Genomic DNA, 9,705 nt, shown 5'->3' with positions numbered 1-9,705 from the left:
CAAAAGATCCGTTATACACAGTGCAAGGGGTTCGTACGCTGATGTTTTGAAGACGACCCCAAGCGTGAATCCGTTCGACACGCTATCCCTATTAGCGGAAAAAGAACCGTTGCCCAATCTGGCTCCTCTCACAGGAGTCAAAAGATGGAACACCCCCAGGGTGCCGATCAGAAAGGCACCAAAAAGAAAAACCTTTTTCCCCAAAAAGGCACCGCGTCGTCACGATGAAGCATCGCCCCTCCCCACTCGTGATGATCAGCTTCCTCCCCGTCCACGTAAGGTCACCAGTCCAAAAAACCTTGCGTTCCCAAATGAACCTAGATCCTTACCCACCCTGACAGAGATTCTTCAATCTCTGCTCCAATCCCTCCACCTCCCGCAACACTTAGCGGGTCTGATTCCCTTGGCGATTCCTTTCCTCAGAGGAATGGTTAGAGAGTGGCTAAATCAATGGCCAGGACTTAGTATGGTGATACGCCTGGACGAGTAATGTCTTCCAATGGCTATCATACTTCAGTGGAACTGCAGAAGTTTTATTGGAAAAATTGACCAATTTAAAGTACTTTTAGGGCAACACAATTGCAATGCATTCGCCCTAAGTGAAACATGGCTCTCACCCGTAACACATTTAACCTTCCCGGGATATAATATAATACGACAAGATCGATTTGAACCAGCTAGCGATAGGCGTGGTGGGGGAGTATTAATTGGTATTCGAAGTAGTCACAGCTTCAACAGAATACCGCTCCCCACACCCGAGGTAATGGAATATGTCGCAATCCAGGCAAAGCTAGGTGATCTTGACGTTGCCATTGCGTCAATCTATATCCCCCCGGGAGCCAACTTGGACCCTGAGAAGATCAAAAAGGATCTTGAAACACTGATAGCGGTTTTACCAAAACCGTTTTTTATCCTGGGCGATTTTAATGCTCACGGACAAGATTGGGGCTGCACACATGATGATAATCGTGCACCAATCATTAGGGATTTCTGCGACACTTTTAGTTTGACAATCTTGAACTCTGGTGAAGCCACTAGGGTGGGGTCACCTATGGTACGAAATAGCGCAATAGATCTATCTCTTTGCACGTCATCGTTAGGGTTGGATTCAAAATGGAAGGTTATCCAAGACCCACTTGGCAGTGATCATCTGCCAATAGAGATCTCCATTATCAACAGGAGTCGTTCAGCCGATCAAGTACCCGTTGAATGTGACTTAACGAGGAACATCGATTGGACGAAATACGGTGAACCTATGTCTGCATGGCTGAGCCGTGTAAACCCCTGTTTCTCCCCAGACGAGGAGTATAAAAATCTCGTTAAGGCGATTAACGAGTCCGCCCTTGGCGCCCAAACAAGGCCGCCCCCCCAGGCAAGGAAAATTTATAAACCTCCCACTCCCTGGTGGGACGCGGACTGTCAAGCGGCATTCAAAGCAAAGAGGAAGGCATTTGTCCTTTATAGAATCACTGGCTCCACAGATCTATATGATAAGTATAGAGGCCTGGAGCGCAAGTGCAAAAACTTGCTTAAGACAAAGAAAAGGACCTACTGGCGGAGGTATGTGCAAAACCTCAGTCCTTCAACTTCGCTTAGTTCACTTCAGAGCATGGCGAGAAGGATGCGGAACAGCAGAGCATCTAATGAGAGCGAACGAGTGTCCGGAGAATGGCTTGAACCCTTTGCCCAAAAAGTCTGTCCAGACTTCGCTCAAGCACTTCCTTTTATCCAAAGTGCATCTGGTAGTGATTCCTCCATGGATTCACCTTTCACTATGGTCGAGCTTTCTCTTGCTCTCTACTCCAGCAACAATTCATCTCCAGGTTTGGATCGGATAAGGAACAAATTGCTCCATAACCTACCAGACCTGGCGAAGAAACGCCTGTTGAGGTTATTCAACATTATGTTGGATCTCAACACCGTCCCATCGGAGTGGAGAGAGGTGAAGGTTATTGTCCTCTTGAAACCTGGCAAACCAGCATCAGAGCAAGACTCGTATCGACCGATTTCGATGTTATCGTGTCTACGAAAATTATTTGAGAAAATGATTCTTTTTAGATTAGACAACTGGCTAGAATCTAATGGTCTTTTGTCAGATACCCAGTTTGGATTTCGCAAAGGCAAGGGTACCAACGATTGCTTGGCGCTGCTTGTATCAGAAATTGAGTTGGCTCATTCTCGAAAAGAATTGATGGCCTCTCTATTTCTTGACATCAAGGGGGCTTTTGACTCAGTGTCTGTACATCTGCTATGTCAAAAGTTAGAAACTGTGGGTTTAAGTCCAAAATTAAACAACATCGTTTTTAACCTCCTTTCAGAAAAGGCGATGAATTTCGACAATGGCCATCTGAAAATTCGGAGGGTCAGTTTCTATGGACTTCCACAAGGGTCCTGTTTGAGCCCCTTGTTGTACAATTTCTATGTGTCAGATATTGATTCATGCCTAGCTCCTGGGTGCAGCTTACGGCAATTGGCGGATGACGGTGTTGTATCAGTCGCCAGCAACAACATCGCCGACCTTCAAAGTCCTTTGCAATCCACACTAGATAAATTAGAAGTGTGGGCAAGAAACCTAGGTATCGAGTTTTCCCCTGAGAAAACGGAGTTGCTCATTTTCTTGTTTTTCTACGATACCGAGAGAAATAGACGCAACAACTTGGTTGACCCCAAATTCGACTTGTCGCTTTACGGCAAAACGATAAATATTGCCCGATCTTTTCGATACCTCGGCGTTTGGTTTGATAGCAAAAATGTGTGGAGGACACATATTGACTATCTAGTTAAAAAATGCACTAGAAAAATCATTTTTTTCAGAACGATTACCGGATTCTGGTGGGGTGCGCACCCATCAGATATCCTTAAACTATACAAGACAACGATATTGTCCGTCTTGGAGTATGGTTGCATATGCTTCCATTGGGCAGCCAAGTCGCATTTGATCCGTCTAAAACGGATTCAGTATCGTTGCTTGAGAATCGCATTGGGTTGTATGAAATCGACCCATACAATGTCCCTCGAAGTGATGACTGGAGTGATGCCGCTAAAGCTCCGTTTTTAACTACTTTCGCTTCGCCTTCTCGTACGCTCTACAGTATCAAATCCATTGATAATCGAGAACCTTAAAACACTGCAAGAGATAGGCTCTAAATGCAAAATCCTGAAAGTTTACACGCATTTTGCCTCTTTTCAGGTCCACCCTAGTACATCGCAAAGTATAAACCGTACCAGCTTACCAGAGTCCTGTAGTTCCTTTTTCAATGTAGATACCTCGTTGAGAGAGGAAAATAAGTCTGTCCCTGACAGTCTTCGCAGGACGGAAATTCCCAGCATTTTTTCCCAGCAGCACCAATTTTATACTGACGGATCCTCATCAGAGCACGGCATTGGTTTTGGCGTATACAACACACTATCCGAAGCATACTTCAAATTACGCCAACCATGCTCGGTGTACGTAGCGGAGCTCGCCGCAATCTTTTACGCCTTACTAATTATAAGTGCTAGCCCTCCGGACGAATATTTTATTTTTTCTGATAGCCTCAGTGCTATCGAAGCACTGAAATCCGTGAAGGCTATTAAGAGCCCAGACTATTTTGTGAAAGAAATACTGAAAGTCTTAGGCTCCTTGTTTGAGAAATCATTTCGTATTTCACTCGTTTGGCTGCCTTCTCATTGCGGCATACTAGGGAATGAAAAAGCAGACCAATTGGCCAAAAGGGGCGCTTCGGAAGGTGCTCTTTTTGATAGGTTCATCCTACCTCACGAACACCTTTGTGCCACACAGTCGCTCTGCATGGCACGTTGGCAGAGTATGTGGGACATGGATGAGCTCGGGAGGTTTTTGTATTCCATCACTCCTTGTGTTTCCTTGAAGCCTTGGTTCTCTGGCATCTCTGGAGATCGAGCGTTCATTCGAATGATGTCTAGACTTAGGTCTAACCATTTCGCATTGGGCGCACATCTCCAGCGTATAGGACAGGTCGACTCCAAAGTATGTGGCTGCGGTGTCGGATTTCACGATGTGGATCATCTTTTATGGTCCTGCGTGGAATACGAGGCTGCAAGACCCTCCTTGTTGGACGCAGACCGAAGTATAGGAAGAGTCCCTGATACCCCAATTCGAGATCTGCTGGGGGGCTCGGATGTAGCTTACCTCAAGGTAATTTTTGATTTTTGCCGAGCTAATGGTTTGTCTGTGTGACCCTGTCTTCCTTATGTTTGTGTTTGTGTTGTATGTTGTACCTCGCTTGTATGTATGAAGATGTATACGTGTTTGTATGAACGGAAGTATGAATGTGTTTGATGCGTGTAAGTTGTGGGTACGAGAAAGCAAGTCGTTCGCTGCAGAACCACCAGAGCGACCTGCCAATGCGGACAAAATCATGGAAGAAGAAGGATCACAACCCAAATCACGATACAGACCCTCGCAAGAAAAAGGATCACTCTTTAGGATGACGGAATATACGCAGCAAAACGACCGAGTACACCCGGGATAAGGTGACCTTTCACCGTTTGGAGAAGGAAATGTGTTCAAACGAATGTGAATTGTACAATAGATTAAGTTACTCTTAGTTGTAAGCAATACGGCCTGGCCGTTCCTGAGTAAATAAAAAAAAAAAAAGCTTTGCCATGCGTAATCCATTTCTATAAAATTGTATATATCACATCAAAGCTGGAACGAAAGAAAGGAAATATGTAATAATAAAATTAATCATTACTTCTTGGTTGGCGAAATTATCACTTCGTTCATGCCTTTCCTTTCGATTTACGTGTTTGGTTCAAACTATCTGTATATCGTCGCTGAGGGTAGACCGATGCATGTGTGATTCGAAATTTCGAATTATAACTATTGCACTACTGTACAATGCCTGTTGGACATTAAATAGAATTATGTGATTAGTGAATTATATAATTAGTGATTGAATGAACTTATGTTGTGATAAATGAAGGATTAAACGCTTTTTTTTTGTTCACGAGGAGGGGAATCTTCCAAAGACACCCGATAACCTACTTACCATCCTTGGGTAGTGTGGGATTCATCGATCGCAATCACTAGATACAAGAGTTACGATCGACGCCTACCCACTAAACCCCTCCCCGACCTGATACGAGATCCCTGCCGACACATGGAGACGAATATTATTCCATGCGTCATGTAGTTTTCCGCTGTTCTAAGATCGTTCCGAAGATTTTGTGTACTGCTTTCCGTACTCTGTCTCATAAGTGTAACCTATTTTGTTTCTTTTCCCACCACCAATATACTACAAAATAGGAAACGAAACTAAAAACGATGCAACTACGATTAGTATTTGATTAGCTATTAGTAAAAGTGTGTAATAGAGGAATGAATAAGACTGATGCGGGTGTTTCATCTAAAAGTTCATCTACGTTGAAATAAACAAGAGGACGAGCAGGTAAGTTAACGGCTACTAATTTACATTTGATTGCTTGAATGGTTAGTCTTACTGCTCTGGACGGCATAAAAGAATTCAATTTATAAATGTTAATTTCACTAGATTTTAATTGTATAGGAGCAACATCATCTTCTGCATTAACATTGAAATAATCTACTTTGTTATCGTACTGAATCCCATGAATGATGAACGAATTTTGTGGGGTTAACTCTACTCTCACAAATTTAACTATTCCATTCGCTCGTGTTAATATCCATTGATCACAAAAAAACTGGCTTTAAAACAAAACTAGCTGTAACATGCAACCCACAACCATCCGTAGTAACACATGGATTAACTTTTCTATTTACAATTTAATAATTTTGATCTACCAGCTACTTGTTCTAAACATTTAGACCCTTTTCTCACACACCTTTTGAGAAATTGCAAGAAATTTTCAAAATCGTACGCTGAAAAACTATCTAATTCACCTAAAGCTACAACATCTTCATGCACGTGGAGGAGATTATGTATGTTACTCGTCATATGAGTGCGACTATAGAAAGTTGGGAACTGTGATACAAATTTGTGGAGTATTCTACGTGCAAGAGGATAAAGGGGTTGATATGTTAGAGACGACTAAATAGTTATTCTACAAAAATAGAGGAGATAACGATCAAAACCATCCGGGTGCATAAAATCTCTATATATCACAGGGCTAATGTAATGCGCAAAGGATCTAAATTCTGTTGCTTTCCAAAATTTTAAACTTAAAAGAGATCGGAATGGTCGGTGTATTTCAGAAGGAAGTTTGGTTTAAATTAAAAAGTGTGAAATGTTTTCCTTCTGATCAGTGGTCCACCGATCAAAAGAGGCCATTCTATGGGCATCTAAGCCTACCAACAATTTACGAGTGCCGCCCAAATCTATTAGGTGACACCGATCAGCAACTGGAAAATTTGTTATCATGTCTAAACCAATAACCTCTTCTAATGGCGAACGTTTAGACTTATGATGATCTCTATCAATTTTTGCGCGAAAACTGGCATCTGTGCGCGGTGGTGCTATAGCATAATCAAAAACTACCTTACGTAAAGACTCCACACGCTCTCCAACTACGGTACACTTGGTGCATCCGTGTTTGCCCTGAAATCCTAACACCGATTTTATCAAAGCCCGCGCCGGTGAATCGGTGACAAAAGCCTTTACGCAAATAGGAACTGTCTTATGGCCAAACAGCATACCTGGGGAATGCAATACGTTTAATTCGGCCACTAGTGGCCGAAGAAATTGCTCCAAATTTTTTGGTTTGTTTTGGCCGCTGTTTATACCTGCAACCATAACTGGACAATCAGGTATTTCATTTATTTTAAAAAGAATAGGCCAAAATTCGGTGGGGCTGCTCTTGAGAAGAGGAAGACCATCAATAGAAATTTGTAAACTGAATTGATTTGCTTCCGGAATGGTATCCTTAAACAAATTTCTAAGAGCAACCTCAATCCCTGTATACCATAATCGTCCCCTTGTTATGCTTTGTATTTTGTTGCTAACTTTGGGAATTTTAAGCAACGTACGTGCATCTTTGGGAAGTTCAGGGTGACCGAACTTTCTTAATATTGTCAACAGCAAATTAAGAAAGTTGCGAGCAAGATGTCCTACAATTGCCAAATACTTTAAAGCATCGTTCAAATTCTCAAAACTATTGAGGAAGCTATAAGCATCCCTCCAAAAATCATCAGCATTTTTTACTGGTTCATCTATATCATCAATAACTCTATCGTTAGTATTAATATCGTTAACATGCATATCATTAGTATAGTTAGTATCATAATCCATGCTACTTTCATTACCTATGCCACCACCAATGTTTTCTAAAGATGAACTATTCGGGTCATTCGCTTCATCTGTAAAGAAAAGAAACAAAAAAAATTAGTCAATTGAAATTTAACAAAAGTAGTTTAAATAAAGAATTTGCGATCACCACAAACCACTTAACAGATTATATAAACGAAATGGTGGAAGTTCACTTTTTATATTGGTTAGAACGGACAGGCCGTTCGAAATTATTATACCACTGGAATGAGCCGGTTGGTCAGTCCTTTCTACGCGGGGATTTTTTCCGGTTGGGTTTTTTTACCCTGTCGTATGGGACAGGTGCCGCTACCAAATACACCACCGGGTCACGTAAAGGAAACACATGTTCACATAAACAAAATAATACCTAAAAAAAGGGAGCGGCCGGCGAAATCCACTTTAGCTACCCTATTTTTCTTTTCACTACCCTACCACACATGTAACACCAAAGCTAAGCGTTTGCTAAGCGCTGTACAAAACGTAAGCCAGTTTATTTATCCGCTAGCACAAACACAATGTGAAAGTTTTTGCATTGATTAACATTAAGATGATAGAAAGTGGCTATCAGTGCAAAAACAAATTTAATGGTTCAATTTAGGAACGCGGTATGTTCCCACACACAACACAACACTTCACTAACGGAAACCGTAATTAAACGCACAACCGAATTAAGAACACTTGTAACACACTGGTATTTTTAATTATTTAACACACTATTGCAAACCAACACACTATTTAAAGTTCCACATTTTGTATGTACTTAATTAAAGTGTAGAAAAACGATTACACTTACCACAGCTCATGCCCGCTGATGCCGGCACCGAAACAAAACCGGAAGCTTCCAATGCATCGAATTCTTCCTGATGTTCTCACTCTACCTCTTCGAGATAGCGACGGCGCTTCCGATACAGGGATGATTTTGAAGTCATGATTAAAATTCGTCCGTTAAATCTCCTTTTTATCTAAAAAGATGCGAGAGATTAGTTAGTTCAGCTCGGCTTCTGGTTTGTTTATGTTTACTCGGCATCCTTGGATTTGTTTTTTTGCCTACACGCGTTTCATATGCACCAACACAAACATACATGTAAAATGACTGTGTACTAGTGATGGGAAAAGTTCCAAAAAAAAAGGAGCGGTTTGAAAACGTTCACTCCTGGAAAGGAGCGGAATCACTCCAACAGGTTTTTGAACCTGGTCCTACAAAAAAAAATGTATGAGCCTGATGTATGCCCTGCAGACCGGTGGGGGGGGGGGGGAGGGGTCAATATTGCTTTCGGACGTCATGTTGTCAAGAAATATAATATAATATACCGTTTAAGTTGTTTTACATGTAACATTAAAAAAATTACATCACTTTTAATTCCTTTTAGAATTTTTGCCAAATTCTTACCTACCGTAATTGTAATTCAGAAAAAATCAATTCTTCGATTTTTTTGGACTTTAATCTATTTCTACGCTCGGTGGAAATTTGCCCTGTTTTAGAGAAAATTCTCTCGCATGGAACAGATGTAGCTGGAACACACAACCGTTTCAGCATGAGATTAAGTAAGTTAGGATAAAATATTTTATTTTGCTTCCACCAGTTAAGAGGATCGGATACACAATCAGAAATAGCCCGTGTGCATGTATGTGCGCGCGCGTCTTTCATCGATGCGCCGGTCTTCAGGACGGACATGTCCGTTCCCCGTCAACAACGTTCGGCTAAGCGAGAACGAACATGTCCGTCACCCGTCAACAACGTTCGGCTGAGCGAGGACGGACATGTCCGTCCCCCGTCAACAAAGTGTTGATTTCGTTGCTCGAACGCTCGATCTACATAAAAAATCCTTTCAAAAGGAAACTCGGCCAATCCATCCGCGCAGCCGAGAACACTTCCTAAAATCTTGTTGTCCTAGCGCAGCTCCCTACCATTCCCCCTGGCGTAACCGCATTGACATAGTCAAAAACAGTGAAGAACTTCGCAAAGTGGAAGTGCAAGCGTGACAAAGAAAGATTTTCTGTCGGGCTCGGGCCCATGTGAACGACGTGCCGCTCAACGTGGTAAACAATGCATATGAATCAGTGGCGGATCAATCCCCTTGGAGGCCCTAGGCGGAATGATAGTCGGGGCCTCAACTTAAAAATGCTGGGGGGGGGGGGGTGGTCGCGAACAATTTTTTTCGCGGGTCCCTTGTTGTACTCCTCGGGGCCCCTCTATTCTTCGCTTTCTGACATACATTCTATACACCTTTGTCTACTAAAAAGCACCCCCCCCCCCATTCGACGAGGCCCCTGGCGGCCGCCTACTCCGCCCACCGTTAGATCCGCCACTAATACGAAAGTTTTCAAGGAAGAAGTAGGTAAGACAAAAATGTTGCGAAATTTTGCATGACACCGCCGATACGGAAAGGACCCATGAACTGCGCAAATCAGACCATCCAGCAATTGCAAAAAAAAAAATGCAAAGGATAATGTTGTTGGA

The 9,705-nt window shown here is 42.4% G+C and overlaps 1 pseudogene; it reads right to left on the bottom strand.

Annotated features, from left to right (window-relative positions):
* Window positions 1–6,379: 6,379 nt before the first annotated feature.
* Window positions 6,380–8,047, bottom strand: LOC128297989 (uncharacterized; annotated as a pseudogene).
* Window positions 8,048–9,705: the final 1,658 nt, after the last annotated feature.

This window comes from Anopheles moucheti, chromosome 2, assembly GCF_943734755.1.
Source record: "Anopheles moucheti chromosome 2, idAnoMoucSN_F20_07, whole genome shotgun sequence".
NCBI classification, from domain to species: domain Eukaryota; kingdom Metazoa; phylum Arthropoda; class Insecta; order Diptera; family Culicidae; genus Anopheles; species Anopheles moucheti.
This window is presented reverse-complemented; position numbering and strand designations above follow the sequence as displayed.